Source organism: Loxodonta africana, chromosome 9 (genome assembly GCF_030014295.1).
Source record: "Loxodonta africana isolate mLoxAfr1 chromosome 9, mLoxAfr1.hap2, whole genome shotgun sequence".
Lineage (NCBI taxonomy): Eukaryota > Metazoa > Chordata > Mammalia > Proboscidea > Elephantidae > Loxodonta > Loxodonta africana.
The window spans coordinates 111,455,192-111,471,012 of record NC_087350.1 but is presented as its reverse complement, the minus strand read 5'-3'; the positions used below and the strand labels follow the sequence as shown (position 1 = coordinate 111,471,012).

The following is a 15,821-nucleotide window of genomic DNA, read 5'->3' as shown; positions in this document are numbered from 1 at the left end:
CAGGCAGTGTGCTACATGTAGTCATTCAAGGACTTAGATGGACAGTGGCTCTGCCATTTTCAGTACATGGTTTCAAGGTTTCCTTGGGGGTTCTTCATACAGCTGGTTGGAACAGGACAGTGTAGAGGAGCTCACACGAAGCGCTTTATGACCCAGGTTTGGAAATGGTGCCTATTACTTCTTCACACTGATCCCATTGGTTAGAATTTAGTCACTTGACCATACCAAACTGCAAGAGAGGCTGGGAAATGTAGTCTAACTGCTCAGAAAGCCCTGTACAGATTTGTGTGGAGAACTGCCAGTGTTGGCCACAGCTAGCTATCTATACAATGCATTATTGATATTGGTATCTGTCTTAGTTATCTAGTGCTGTTATAACAGAAATACCACAAGTTGATGACTTTAACAAAGAGAAATTTATTCCCTCATAGTCTAGGAGGCTAGAAGTCTCAATTCAGGGTGCCAACTCCAGGGAAAGGCTTTCTTTCTCTGTCAGCCCTGGAGGAAGGTCCTTGTCCTCAATCTTGCCCTGGTCTATGAGCTTCTCAGCACAGGAACCCAGGCCCAAAAGATGCACTTGCTGCTGGCTCTTCTTTTTGGTGGCATTAGCTCCCATCTCTCTGCTTGCTTCTCTCTCATTTTAGCTCTTTTAAGATAAAAGGTAATTCAAGTCACACCCCAGGGAAACTCCCCTTACATCGAATCAGGGCTGCAGCCTGAGTAAGGGTGTTGCATCTCACCCTAATCATCTTTAGTAAAACCTAATCTTGCCTTGTTAACCACAGGCAGAGATTAGGATTTACAACACGTAGGAAAATCACATCGGATCACAAAATACTGGAGGACAACCACACAATACTGAGAATTATGGCCTAGCCAAGCTGCTACACATTTTGGGGGGACACAATTTAATCCATAACACCCCTCCCTGGAAATACTGTTTAACTGTGCAATACTGGCCTAGATAGCTTAGAGCTAAAATTTATTCTTTCAGTCATTCACTAATATTTACTAAGCATCTACTACATCTCAGACATCAAGCTAGATACTGAGGGTGCAAGAGGGAACAAAACAGATATGGTTCCTGCTCCAATGGAACTCACATTCAAGTTGGGGTGAGGGGAGAGGTATACAATAAACCAACAGGGGACTATATAAGCACAGGAGCCCTAGTGGCACAGTGGTTAAGCCCTCAGTTGCTAATTGAAAGGTCAGTGGTTCAAACCCACCAGATGCTCCAAGGAGAAAGATGTGGCAGCCTGCTTCTGTAAAGATTACAGCCTTGGAAACCCTATGGGACAATTCTACTCCGTCCTACAGAGTCACTATGAGTTGGAATAGGCTCAATTATATATATATATATATATATATATATATATATATATATATATATATACAGTGATACCAGTAAATAAGGGGCCAAGCTAAATGACAACTGGGGTTCCTTGTATGTTACAGACTCTTGTAAACAGCCTTAAATCCACTCTGGACATCCTGGGTAGTTCTAGAATCCTGGGAAAGAAATCCTTCTTTATTCCAAAAAATTATTTCTGTATTTTTGCCTGAACTTACTGTTTCTCAAGAGGCTGGTGTTTTTGGAAAGGGTGATTAAGGGGATAAGGTCATAAAGACATTTGGAAACAGAAAACCCAAATTGTTACTAAGGTGAACAATTGATGAATGTGGGTCATGGAGCTCAGAATTTCCTCTTGGATATTTCTCCTGATTATGTGAAAGGGAGACACTGTGGAATTCTGTGGGAGAGTTGGGAAAACCTCAAGCTGGGTGGCTGTGAAGGGAGGGGTTTGAAGTGAGGAACCAAGGGGTGGGTGTGGACAGGGTGAAGTAAGACAGGAAACTACTTCCCCAAAGGTCAGGACGGCAATGGTTTTAATTTCAAGAGGTTGCTGGAAATGGGTAATAACACGTCTGATGAGCGAGCATACACACGCACTTGTACACACACTCACACACACACTCACATACACCCATCAAAAAGAAGATAAAGGAAACGTCTTTGGTGAGTGAGCTTGTGTCAAATGAAAGTACCACGTTGTTGTTAGTTGCCATTGAGTCACCTCCACTCATGGTGACCCCACGTATGACAGAATGAAACATTACCCCGTCCTGCACCATTTTCACAACAGTTGGTGTGCTTGAGTCTGTTGTTGCGGCCACTGAGTATTCTGAGTGCCTTCCAACCTAGAGGGCTCATCTTCCAGCACTATATCAGGCAACGTTCTGTTGTAATCCATGGGGTTTTCACTAATTTTTGGAAGTAGATCACGAGGCCTTTTTTCCTGGTCTGTTTTGGACTGCCTGGAAGCTCTGCTGAAACCCTGCTGCTGTTTAAAATACCGGTGGTATAACTTCCAGAAGCATGCAAGCCACCACAGTGGGACAAACTGGCAGATGGAGACGGGTGGTGGTAAAGTACCAGAATTATCATTAAAACCTCCCGCCAGGGGAGAAGGCGTGTTGACTGCCCAGTTGGATATAGGCAGATATGCAACATGCGCGCTATTGTAACCATAATGGGTATACCCTGCTCCCCTTTCCAGCCCAGCCCTCCCAGCCATCCTGCTTTGCTTCCTGTCCACTACGCAATGGCTTGTTGACTCTCTCCACTCTTTGGTCCCCTCCCTGGGGACCTCTGTCTCTCAATTCTCGGTGCATCACGCCATGGCCCAGGTCTCCGGATGGGGTGCCTGGCAGTCTTCAGTACCTTATTTGACTCAACTGGGATCATTTTTCCGTGACCTTGGACACACATTGCACAGAGTAAAAGAGTAAACTGTATTAAATAAGATAACTTAATAACATTTTAAAAACTAACAATATGACAGGGAGAATTGTGTATGTTTGATACACATACAGACAGAGAGCATGCGCATGCAAAAGAAATTGATAGTGTGTATGTCTGTGGGTACAAAACAGTTGCAACCTATGAAGGAGGGAAAAGAAACAAGCAGGGAGAGGGAAAAGAGGGAGAATTGACATACAGCAAAAGCAGAGGTGCCCTCGTGCCTCCTATTTTTAATACAATGTATCAGATGGCATCACCAGCTAGAATCCCCATGGTTTTTTGGCCCTAAAGATGCCCTTCTCCTTCCCAGTCACAGGCCAGGCAGGCTCATTCCAATCCTCTTTTATTTAATCAGCTTTTGGTCACTCTTAAGCATTTCACTTTGACCAGCAGGCTCAAGAACTCCCATTAACATGTTCATGTTCCTGCAGCTTTACATAGGCTCAGCTTCTGTTTTTATTTCAGGAGCGTCTGGTTGAAGACAGAATCATAGAACCATCATAATGAAGAGAAACAATCATAAATAAAAGAATCCTGAAACCAAACTATAGAGGTTGAATATCAGTTTTCCCATTTACTCAATGTGTGACCTTGAGCAAACTGCTTACCCTCTGTGCCTCAGTTCCACCAGTTATAAAATGGGAACACTGAGAGAACCTATCCCCTAGGACTGTTGTGAGGTTTATATGGGTTAATACACATAAATACACTTGGATCTGCCCCTGGCAATAATTGTTCTTAGTTGCCATGGAGTCGACTCTGACTCGTGGAGACCCATGTACAAAAAAACCAAACGTTGCCCAGTCCTTGCCATTTTCTTCATTGTTGGTACGCTGGAGTCCATTGTTTCAGCCACCGTGTGTTCTAAGTGTCTTCCAACCAGGGGCCTCATCTTCCAGCACTGTATCGTACAATCTTCTGTTGTAATCCATAAGATTTTCACTGGCCAACTTTTTGGAAGTAGATTGCCAGGCCTTTCTTCTTAGTCTATCTTAGGCTGGAAGCTCTGCTGAAACTTGAGTGACTCTGTCCGTACTTGAAATACCAGTGGCATAGCTTCCAGTATCATAGCAACACCCAAGCCACCACAGTACAACAGACTGACAGATGGGTGGTGGCAATACTAAACCAAAACCAAACTCCTTGCCATTGAGTCAATTCCGGCTAATAGTGACCCTATAGGACAGAATAGAAATGTCCCATAGGGTTTCCAAGGAGTGGGCGGTGGATTCGAACTGCCAGCCTTTCGGTTAGCAGCCAAGCTCTTAACCACTGCACAACTAGGGCTCCAGTGGCAATACTAGACCTCTCTAAAGGTTAGCATATGTTGCTGCTTTTCTCATAGGTTAAGAATTACTAAAAGTAGAGGCAGATGGCACATTGCACTGATCCCTCCTGGTCACTCCTTACCCACATCAGGCCTGTGTGTGGAATGTTCCAACCTAGAACCACATCTGACATGGTCAGGAAGGTAGTCAGGGGTGAAAGAGCTAGGTGGCCGACCTCTGGTTTAGGCTGGGGGTCCAGGTGTGTCCCCACTCACCTTCCTCCACCCCTCAGATGAATTGGCCAAGCCTTGACACAGTCAGCCTGCATTACTTCCTTTCCCATCCTCTGTTCATCTTTCACCACCTTCTGGCCAGTAGAAGGTGGTGGGTGTCACGGTCACCACTCTTGTTCATTGCCTCCCATCCCAGCTTCATCTGCTAAGGAAAATGCTGAGGATCACTCGTCAGGTGATGAAGCAAGTTTGGGGCCTAGAAAAATCTGCCCCAACCCTAACCCAAAAACCCAGTGCCGTCGAGTCAATTCCATAACCCTAGTTGGAGCAAAATACCCTTGGAAGGTTCCTCAAAAATTACGTGACACTTTTCAGCCAATTGAACTTCCCTAACCTGATTTCCCAGAAAACTTATTCGAACATTAGAAATTCAGAGAAATTGTAGGGCACTGGTGGTCTAAGAAAGAGGTCAGTAAATTCTCCCATGGATCCCCTTCTCTGACCAGGAAAATTACCTGTTAGCACGGGAACACGCTAGCATCAAAACCTGTGGGCAGAGATGACCTCCAAATATTTGTCCTTCTGCAAACCGGCCAATGGCCTGCCTGTCCTCCCACAATGAGGTTTTGAGCTCTTTCAAAAGCCACATTCCCCTAAGTCCTGTCAAACCAGCTGACTGGGTTCTTAGAATATGTCACTCTACTGGATCATGTGTCATGAGAGCCTCCCAGAAATTTCAACAATTGTCCCAAGGAAATAGTCAGACAGGGCCTGGAGCTGACTGTGAGTGGTAATTCTTTGGGGTTTATGTTGTAATATCAGTGATGTCACACGACCAGTAGGGCATAGTTTTAATTAATTATAGTGTAGCCATCAATGAAATACTTAGCGGTCTTTACAAATAATGCAGGACCTATAAGTATTGGCATGGAAGGTGTCCACAACGTCTCTGTTTAACGAGAAAGGCAGTTCACAGAACGGTATCCTGATATGTTGCTAATCGAAAGGTCAGTGGTTCGAACCCACCAGCTGCTCTGTGGAAGAAAGATGTGGGAATCTGCTTCTGTAAAGACTACAGCCTCGAAAACCCTATGGAACAGTTCTACTCTGTCCTATAGAGTTGATATTAGTCAGAATTGATTTAATGGCACACAACAGCAATATAGAAAATTCCATTCATATAGATGCGCCAAGAGAACTATCAAGAATTATGAAAACCAAAAACCAGTTGCCGTTGAGTCTGACTTACGGCAACTCGATGTGTGTCAGAGTAGAACTGTGCTCCAGAGGGTTTTTAAAGGCTGATTTTTTGGAAGTAGATTGCCAGGCCTTTCTTCTGAGGAGCCTCTGGGTGGACTCAACCCTCCAACCTTTTGGTTGGGAGCTGAGTGCTTAACAGTTTTCACCCCCAGGGACTCCTTGAGAATTATGTTTGCCGAAATTTTAACAGTGACTATCTCTGGGCTTGTGACTTTGAGTAATCTTTACTTTCTCTTTTACATTTTAAAATACAGTTTTAAAAATTTGTAATGATACCATGTATCATTTTATACTCTGAAAAAACTAAGATCTTGTCATATTTTAATTCTGAGGAGGGAAATGAACTAGATTAATTGTGTTTGGGAAATGTGCTCTTGGGTTGGCCACACCAACTAGGTAATATAAGTACAATAATAATTGACATTTTTGGAATACTTACTAGGTGCCAGCAGCCTCTGTTCTGAGCACTTTATGTGTTATCGACGCACTTAATGTTCACAATAACTCTGTTGTTGCTGTTAGGAGCCACGGAGTCAATTCCGACTCACAGCAATCCCATGTGACAGAGTAGAACTGCCTCATAGGGTTTTCTGGCTGTCATCTTTATGGGAGCAGACCTCCAGGTCTTTCTCCCATGTGACGCCTGGGTGAGTTCCAGCTGACAACCTTTTGTGCCACCAGGGCTCCTTCATGATAACCCTAAAAAAAAAAAAAAAAAAAAAAGACCCGTTGCTATCCAGTCAATTTTGACTCTCAATAACCCTAGGAGGCAGGTATTTTATAATTCCCATTTTACAGACACCAAGTGAGAAAGTAATCTGTGCAAGGTCTCACAGCCAGTAAGTGGTAAAGCAAAGATTGGGGCGGAGGTTTGCCTCCCAAATCTCGGATGATGACCGTGTGCTGCTCCACACAGATGGATGGACAGAGTTCACCTGTTCCTTATCTGAGGGCTGAGAAGGAGCGAGGGGTCGGTGAGGAGAGTGGAGAGAGAGAAGGCAGAGGAGGCTACCTGGAGGAGAGCAGGACCCTGGTCCGCTGCTCCTGAAGCCTCTTCAGTCTCCTGCTGGTCACCTGTATCTAACCCTTCTTAGCTGCAGTTTCCTCTTCTGTAAAACGAGGCAGTTGGGTCAGAAGATTTATAAACGCCTGGCCGTCTTTAAAATCCTGGGTGGGTCCTCGAGTTGTACAAAGGTAGATCTCTTACTGACAAGTTTCAAATTCTGTTTCACGTTTTCGCTTCCTCCCTCTCTTTGCTCCTTTCTCCTTTCATTCCCCTCCATGCTCAATAAACACACAAAAACAAACAAACCCATTGCAGTCCAGTCTACAATGACCCTATGGGACAGAGTAGAACTGCCCCATAGAGTTTCCAAGGAGTGGCTGGTGGATCCAAGCTGTCTACCTTTTGGTTAGCAACCATAGCTCTTAACCCCTATAGAGGTTGTATTTGTTTCTGAAAACCCCCTCGTGTTTTCATTCTTTTTGCCTGATTCTCAGTCCCGCATCTTGATTGCCCAATTCCTCTCTGTGGAAATTCCTATCCTCTTGGCCACCTCCCTGCCCCTCTTGCCCCCGCATATCTTTCCCTAGGCTGTCCCTGACCCAAATTCTAATCTCCCTCACCTTGTTGGCCAACATCTACAGGCTCAGGCCTTCCCGGTAACATTCCTGGAGCCTACACTGGCCATTCGAGGCATTTGTTCACTTGTCTTAATTAATCTACCCTATAATTAATCCATTCAGTCAGTCAAAAATATTTTTGAGGAACCACACGAGCGCGACAAAGCACTACACTACACATGGAAGACTGTGCAGGCTTAGAAGAATGAAGTCTCTTTTTCCCAGAACTCTTACATCAAGGACATATTTCTGGAGAGTTGGAGAAGCTGTCTCTCTAAAACGCTCCAGATCAGCTTCAAGCTGGTATCATGAAAACATGGGATGATTTTGCTCTTCTGGAATAGCTCAGCCCAGATAGCAAAAAGTAAAAGCACCTTCGCTGGCACATCCTTAGCCTTTGCCCATTGCCGTCGAGTCTGTTCTGACTCATAGCGACTCTATAGGACAGAGCAGAACTGCCCCATAGGAGTTCCAAGGAGCACCTGGTAGATTCAAGCTGCCAACCTCTTGGTTAGCAGCCATAGCTCTTAATCACTAGGCCACCAGGGTTTCCGGCACACCCTTAGTCCTGAGTTTTGCTTTCTCTCTCCATCAGTTAAAAACCTGGGCGGAAGAGCTTCTACTTTCTTTATTGTTGGAGTCTCCAGTTGATTACACTTTACGGGAACAAGGGCCACACCTGAGGAGTCAGCATTCCAGGAGGCGAGTCCTCGGGCTCACAAAGTGTGATGACAGGGCATGGTGGCAGGTCTGAGTGCTTTCCAGGCCCAGAAAGGAACAAGCAGATCTTTATAAGCAGCCCTTCCGTAGAAGAAGGTGTCCCTGGGTGGTACACATGGTTAAGGAGCTTGGCTGCTAACTGAAAGGTTGAAGGTTCAAGTCCACCCAGAGGTGCCTCAGAAGAAAGGCCTAGCAATCTACTTCTGAAAAACCAGTCATGGAAAACCCTATGGAGCACAGTTCTATGCTGACACACATGGGGTTGCCATGAGCTGGAGGTGACTCAACAGGCAATTGGAACTGGTTTCCTTAGCAGAAGAATCCTGAGCCAATCACATCGTAAAATTTCAGTAACTCAAAGCAAATGAGAACACTGGCATTGGATGCACTGGTGTGCTTTACTACGCAGTCTTATGTGTAGCTACCCAATGTGACATCAGACACTAAAATCCCTGACGCCTCCCCCATCACATACAGCTTAAGGTCCAAAGTAATGAGGGAAGAAAAAAAATCGCCATCAGACTGACCCCGACTCATGGCAACCCCATGTGTGTCAAAGCAGACTGCACTCCCTAGAGTTTCCAAAGGCTGATTTTTTAGAAGTAGATATCCAGGCCTGTCTTCTGAGGCACCTCTAGGTGGATTCCAACTACCAACAGTTGAGAGCATCAACCATCTGCACCATCTAGGTACTCCCCAAAGTCCTTAGTTCTGCCTTTGGGGCCCTCCTGCTCTAGCCCTTACTACTCGCAGCTCCCCTGGTCTTGCGCATGCTGTTCCCACTGATCTTTTCCCCTCTGACTATGTCAGATGATACATATCTCCTCCAGGAGGCCTTCTTAAGCCACCTGGCGTTTTCTCGTACTGTGGTGGCTTGCATGTTGTTATGCCGCTGGTATTTCAAATACCAGCTGGGTCACCCGTGGTGAACAGCTTTCAACAGAGCTTTCAGACTAAGACGGACTAGGAAGAAAAGCCTGGGGATCTACTTCTGAAAATTGTTGTTGTTGTTAGGTGCCGTTGAGTCAGTTCTGACTCATAGCAACCGCATGTACAGCAGAACAAAACACTGCTCGGTCCTGCACCATCCGCACAATTGTTGTTATGTTTGAGCCCATTGTTGCAGCCGCTATGTCAATCCATGTCCTTGAGGGTCTTGCTCTTTTTTCTGGACCCTCTACTTTACCAAGCAAGATATACTTCTCTAGGGACTGGTCCCTCCCAATAACATATCCAAAGTACGTGAGACAAAGTCTCACCATCCTGACTTGTAAAGAGCACTCTGGCTGCATTTCTTCAAGACAGATTCATTTGTTCTTCTGTCAGTCCATGGTATATTCAATATTCTTTGCCAACACCATAATTCACAATTAGCTAATGAAAACCCTACAAAAATCAACAAAATGTTGTCTAATACGGTGCTGGAAGATGAGCCCCCTAGGTTGGAAGGCACTCAAAACACACAGTGGCTGCAACAATGGACTTGAGCGTGCCAGCAATTGTGAAGATGGCATGGGGACTGGACAATGGTTCTGTTGTGCATGGAGTCACCATGAGTTGGAGCCAACTTGATGGCAACCAATAGCTATGTCATATACAAACCTAGTTCTACTTCTATTATGGCACTTACACTACCCCACCCCCACCAACATCCCATTTCTAGCTAAGAGACACAATCCCCAACATCCCCCACCAGGCAAGTTGTTAGAGCAGACAGAAAATAGCTGGGCATTCTTGTGCCCGCACTGATCACCCTTCATGATAATTCCGTTCACCTGTCACTCTCCCCACTGGACAGGAGCCCCTGAGGCAGAGACTGCATCTCACACACCTTTGCAACCCCAGCTCCTGGAACCTAATGTTGTTCAATAAATAAACCTCCTTTGTTAGAGTCAGTAAGTGGAAATTGCAGCAATGTGGTCTCATGATTCCAGAATAACAGGTAGAGAAAGCGATGCTTGCATATTAATTGCTTTATTGTTTGTTTTTCTTTTTCCACCTCACCTGACACAGAGTTCTGATTACTTATGATCATTAAAGAAAACCCAAACCAAAACCCGTTGCTGTGGGGCCTATTCCGATTCATAGCGACCCTATAGGACAGAGTAGAACTGCCCCACAGGGTTTCCAAGGCCATAATCTTTATGAGGAGCCCTGGTAATACAGTGGTTAAGAGCTCGGCTGCTAACCAAGAGATCGGCAGTTTGAATCCTAGGGGGCAGTTGTACTCTGTCCTGTAGGGTGGCTGGGAGTTGGAACCAACAGCAATGAGTTTTTTCTTTTTTGTTTAATCTTTGAGGAGCCCCTGGTGGTGCAGTGGTTAAGCTCTTGGCTGCTAACCAAATAGTCAGTGGTTCGAACCCACCAATCCCTCCAAGGGAGAAAGACGTGGCCATCTTCTTCCATGAAGATGGACAGACTTGGAAACCCTATGGAGCAGTTCTACTTTGTTCTGCAGGGTTGCTATGAGTCGGAACTGACTGGACAGCAACAGGGTTGGGTGTTTAGGTTTAATCTTTGTGGAAGCAGACTGCCGCAATTTTCTCCCATGGAGCAGTTGGTGGGTTGAAACCGCCAACATTTCAGTTGCAGCCACTCTGCCGCCAGGGATCCTTGTCATTAAATAAAGAAGTCACTAATTTTTAACGTGCTGCTCAAGCAGAAGGGGCCAGTAGGCTGTATTTTATATTAGCTAGAATACTTTTTTTTTTTTTTAGAATACTTAATTCAAGAGATTCTAGACATTCTATATAAATGTTAGCATATAATTTACAAAACTCTCTTAGTTCGGGCATTTTACCAAGGCTGAGAAGTCACACATCTAGTAAGGGGCAGAGCCTGACCCTATTTTTTCACCCCCCCTCCCCTGCAAAGCAGTTGTTCTTTTACTTTCTACTCCTCTAACAAGTCACCATGGGGTCTAAAAACAGATCTGCCAGTAACCCTGCCATCTTAGGAGAGGTCAACTTATCTGGGTACTTTTTTGTTTTTTTGTACATTGAGAATCATGATACCAGTTCCTTTTAGTGAGAGAAAATCTAAGAAGCACCAACAGACGTAAGCCAATATTGACACAGGCAATGTCTATCTTGGGGTTCCCACCTTCTTTTCTCCCTCTTGCTCACTTTTCTTCATAACGATTGCTGTAACCAATGTCATCCACCCCAGGGGTTCGCTAATGCTGAATCACCAGTTAGGGCAGGCCGGTCACTTCAAAACTGTCTGATGAGTCTTGAAACATGCAGATTCTGGGTCCTGTCCCAGGAGATTTTGAATCAGGAGGTGTGGGGTGGGAACCAGGCATCTCTGCATTTTTTAAGTTACCCAGGGGAGTTTGGTGTGCAGCCAGGTTTGGGAGCCACTGATCTGACCCTACAGCAGAAATCAGCTGTTTCCTCCCCCACCCTTGACCGCATTTGAAAAGGTGAATCATCATTTTGCTTTTTCTTCATTTCACGGAGCTGAAACGACAGAGTCATCGCGACCACCTCTAAATTCCTTCACTGGAGTTCTAGCTCAGACGTCTCCTCCGCTTGGTGGTCCATGCACTTCATCTGTTTCCCCAGCTCTCAAGGTCAAGGGTGCGGGTCTAGGCTTCTGGAGGTGGAATCCCTGCCCCGTTCCATCCTGGGCTCCTGTGGCAGTCCTGCCAGCCCTGGTTAGAGTCCCCAGGGAAACAATTGGTTCTGATGATCCTTCTGTCCCGAGCTGCCGGGGCCGCAGCAGTCCATCTTACCACATGCCTAGAAAGACCTCTGGCCCATCAGCCTTGTATCCTTCTGGCCTCCCAGAGATGAGCCAGGACCAGGAAAAGGGAAGACTTGGGGAAGGGTCTGGACTGTTTACTTGCTCAGGTCTATCTTGTCCTTCTCCCTTCCAGTTACCAGTTGCCATCAAGCCTACTGTGAGTCTTGGTGACTCCACAAGTGTCAGAGTAGAGGTGCTCCATAGGGTTTTCAGTGGCTGATTCTCAGAAGTAGATTGCCAGATCTTTCCTCCAGACATCTCTGGGTAGACTCGAACCTCCAAACTTTCAGTTACCAAACAAGTATGTTAACCATTTGCATCACTCAGGGAGTTTCTTCTCCCCTCACCACCCTCAAGATGAAGCCATGGGCAGTAGGTAGGAGCCCTCTATATTAGTCAGAGCTGTTGGATATTCCAGAGACCCACTCAGGCAAAAAGTGTAAGTGCACACAGGTACCTAGCCAAACCTGAGGCTGGGACCACATCCAGCTTGAAGAAGAGACTGGAAATGGGCTGGGAATTCAATCCAGCTGTGCAACGGGTAACGGGTGAAAGGGGCTGGAACAAGGACGAGGACTCTAGCCAGGGCTCTCTTTCACCCTCATCAACTTCTTTCCTCAGTCTTTCTCTGAAGAGCTTCTTAGGGCTACATAGAAGAAGAGAACCCCTCCTCCCACCCCTACCACCAGCTCCCACATTTACATTCTGCAACTTGCTTTTTTTTCCCACATGAGGTGACTAACTAGTCATCTCTCAGACTAACTTCAAATGCCCAGGAGAAAGAATTGGAGGCCTCATAGGCTGGTTGTTCGCCCTGGTGAGATCACTGTTATGCTTATTTTATTCTCTTGTAATATTTATGGCCTCAATTCTAACTTCCTTTTGCCAAGTATCTATGCAACATTGGTTCTGCAGCCTACACCCATACGCATGAGATTTAGCTATACCCTTTAGGGGGTCTTCTATTATAAAGGGAACAAAGCTAAATTAAGTAAATTAGAACCAGACATAAGCCCTTTGCCAAGTTCTTAAAAGGCTGCTTTTGTTGCTGCTGTTCAGTAATCTAAATATACTCCCCATGACCGCTTTTTAAAAAATGACTTTTATGTCTTTGCTAAAGGAATTTGCGTTCACAGCAGATATTTAGAAATAAAATGTAGGCAAAAAGAAGAAACTAAAAAAATCACCTGCAAGCCCTCCATCCAGAAATGCCTCTGTTAACACTTTGGGTCTGTTCCTCCAGTATCTTCTCTAGGTGTCAAGATTTATGAGGCAGGATTGTGTTGTTGGTGTGTCATTTGAACCCTGTTGTGAAAACGTCTGGGCCTTCCCTTGCTGTCTTGGTTTTCCCATGCCCGGGAATGAGGCTTGAGGAGCCCTGGTGGTACCGTGGTTAAGTGCTCAGTTGCTAACCTAGAAACCCCTATGGGGCAGTTCTACTCTGTCACTATGAGTCAAATGGACCAGATGGCACCTAACAATAATAACAGAGGTGTGGAGAGACAGAACTGAGCCTGCCAGAGAACAGTGGAGAGCAGAGGTGGGCTGATCTGGGGAAGCTTACCTGAGGAAGAGGAAGGGAACTAGTGGGGAGTGGCCTTCACCCCTAAAGAGGGCACAGGAGCTCTGGTAGGGTGGTTTGTGGACACCGTGGATACTAAACTCTCAGAATCATGCGCGGGACAGATGCCCAGTCCTCACTTCTTCACTGTGGGGAGGGGGGCAGGAACAGGTAAGAGCAAGGCAGCTCCCACTGAAACCACAAGCCTGCAGCTGTGGGGGCGAAGCAGGTCTCAGGAAGAGGGAGGAGTGGACACAGCCCCATTCTGTGGTCTAGGCAGCCACCCACTTCACTTCCATTTGCACTGCTCCAAGTTGCATTCCTTCTTGTTTGAAGGAGCAAGAAGAGAGTGCAGAACAGGAAGGAGACAAGATGGGCCCTGGTTTCCAGAACGGAGGCTTAGAGGCAAGGCACAGAAGACAAGAGAGCATTGGAGAAAGATGTCCTAGAAAACATACCCTGTCTGGGTAATTAGTCCTTGTCTCTGCTGAGCCCAAAGGGAACAGGAGGGGACATGGAAGGGGGCTGGTCATCCAGACCTGCACTCACGCTGCCCTTCTCTCTCCTCTTTTTTTTTTTTTTTTTAATTGTGCTTTAACCGAAAGCTAACAGCTCAAGTTAGTTTCTCATTCAAAAATGTATACATACATTGTTATATCACCCTAGTTGCTATCCCTACAATATGTCAGCACACTCCTCCTTTCCACCTCGGATTTCCCATGTCCATTCAAACACCTCCTGTTCCTTTCTGCCTTCTCATCTCGCCTCCGGACAGGAGCTGCTCATTTTAGTCTCGTGTACCTACTTGAGCTAAGAAGCACACGCTTCTCGAGTACCATTTTATGTCTTATAGTCCAGTCTAATCTTTGTTTGAAGACTTGGCTTTGGGAATGGTTTTAGTTCTAGATTAACAGAGAGTCCAGGAGCCATGTCTTCTGGGGTTCCTCCAATCTCAGTCAGACCATTAAGTCTGGTCTTTTTACTAGAATTTAAGTTCTGCACCCCACTTTTCTCCTGCTCAGTCAGGGACTCCCTGCTGTGTTCCCTGCCAGGGCAGTCATTGGTGGTAGCCAGGCACCATCTAGTTCTTCTGGTCTCAGGCTGATGGAGTCTCTGGTTTATGTGGCCCTTTCTGTTTCTTGCGCTAATATTTTCCTTGTGTCTTTGGTGTTCTTCATTCTCCTTTGCTCCAGGTGGGTTGGGACCAATTGATGCATCTTAGATGCCGCTTGCTAGCTTTTAACACCCCAGATGCCACTCACCAAAGTGGGATGCAGGACATTTTCTTAATAAACTTTGTTATGCCAGTTGATCTAGATGTCCCCTGAAACCATGGTCCCCAGACTTCCGGCCCTGCTACTCTGTGCCTCCAAGTGTTTGGTCGTATTCAGGAAACTTCTTAGCTTTTGGATTAGTCCAGTGGTGCTGACTTCACCTGTATTGTGTGTTGTCCTTCCCTTCACCTAAGATAATTCTTGTCTAATACCTAGTTAGTGAATATCCCTCTCCCTCCATCTCCACCCTCATAACCATCAAAGAATGTTTTTTTCTGTGTTTAAAACTTTTCTTGAGTTCTTATAACAATGGTCTCATACAACATTTGTCCTTTTACGACTAATTCCTCTCAGCATAATGCCTTCCAGATTCATCCATGTTATGAGATGTTTCGAGGATTCATCATTGTTCTTTATTGTTGCCTAGTATTCCATTGTGTGACTATACCATAATTGGTTTATCCATTCACCCCTTGGTGGGCATCTAGGCTGTTTCCATCTTTTTGCTATTGTGAACAGTGCTGCTATGAATATGGGTGTGCATGTATCTATTTGTGTGATAGCTCTTACTTCTCTAGGATATATTCCAAAGAGTGGGATTGCTGGATCGTATGGGACTTCTATTTCTAGCTTTTTAAGGAAGCACCAAATCAATTTCCAAAGTTGTTGTACCATTTTAAATTCTCACCAGCAGTGTATAAGTGTTCCGGTCTCTCCACAACCTCTCCAACATCTATTATTTTGTGTTTTTTGGATTAATGCTAACCTTGTTGGGGTGAGATGGTATCTCATTGTAGTTTTTATTTGCATTTCTCTAATGGCTAATGGGAAACCCTGGTGGCGTAGTGTAAGTGCTATGGCTGCTAAGCAAAAGGTTGGCAGTTTGGATCCGTCAGGTGCTCCTTGGAAACTCTATGGGGCAGTTCTACTCTGTCCTATAGGGTCGCTATGAGTCAGAATCTACTCGACAGCACTGGGTTTAGTTTTGTGGTTTAATGGCTAATGATCGTGAGCATTTCCTCATGTATCTGCTAGCCACCTAAATGTCTTATTTGATGAAGTGCCTGTGCGTATTCTTTGCCCATTTTTTAATTGGGTTATTTGTCTTTTTGTTGTTGAGGTTTTCAATATATTGTAGATTTTAGAGATTAGGACTTGATCGGATATGTCGTAGCCAAAATTTTTTCCCCAGCCTGTAGGTTGTTTTTTACTTTTTCGTGAAGTCTTTTGATGAGCCTGTGTTTGATTTTTAGAAGCTCCCAGTTATCTAGTGTCTCTCCTGATGTTTGTGCATTATTAGTTATGGTTTGTATCCTATTTATGCCATGT

At 45.3% G+C, this 15,821-nt stretch overlaps 1 long non-coding RNA gene across 1 annotated transcript; it reads right to left on the bottom strand.

Moving 5' to 3' along the window:
- Positions 1-237: 237 nt before the first annotated feature.
- LOC135232319 (uncharacterized) lies at positions 238-7,172 on the bottom strand. Its single transcript, XR_010322871.1, has 3 exons — positions 6,580-7,172; positions 6,007-6,266; positions 238-646 (listed from the first exon to the last, which is right to left on the bottom strand). It is a non-coding gene; the product is annotated as an uncharacterized LOC135232319 (long non-coding RNA).
- Between the last annotated feature and the right edge of the window lie 8,649 nt (positions 7,173-15,821).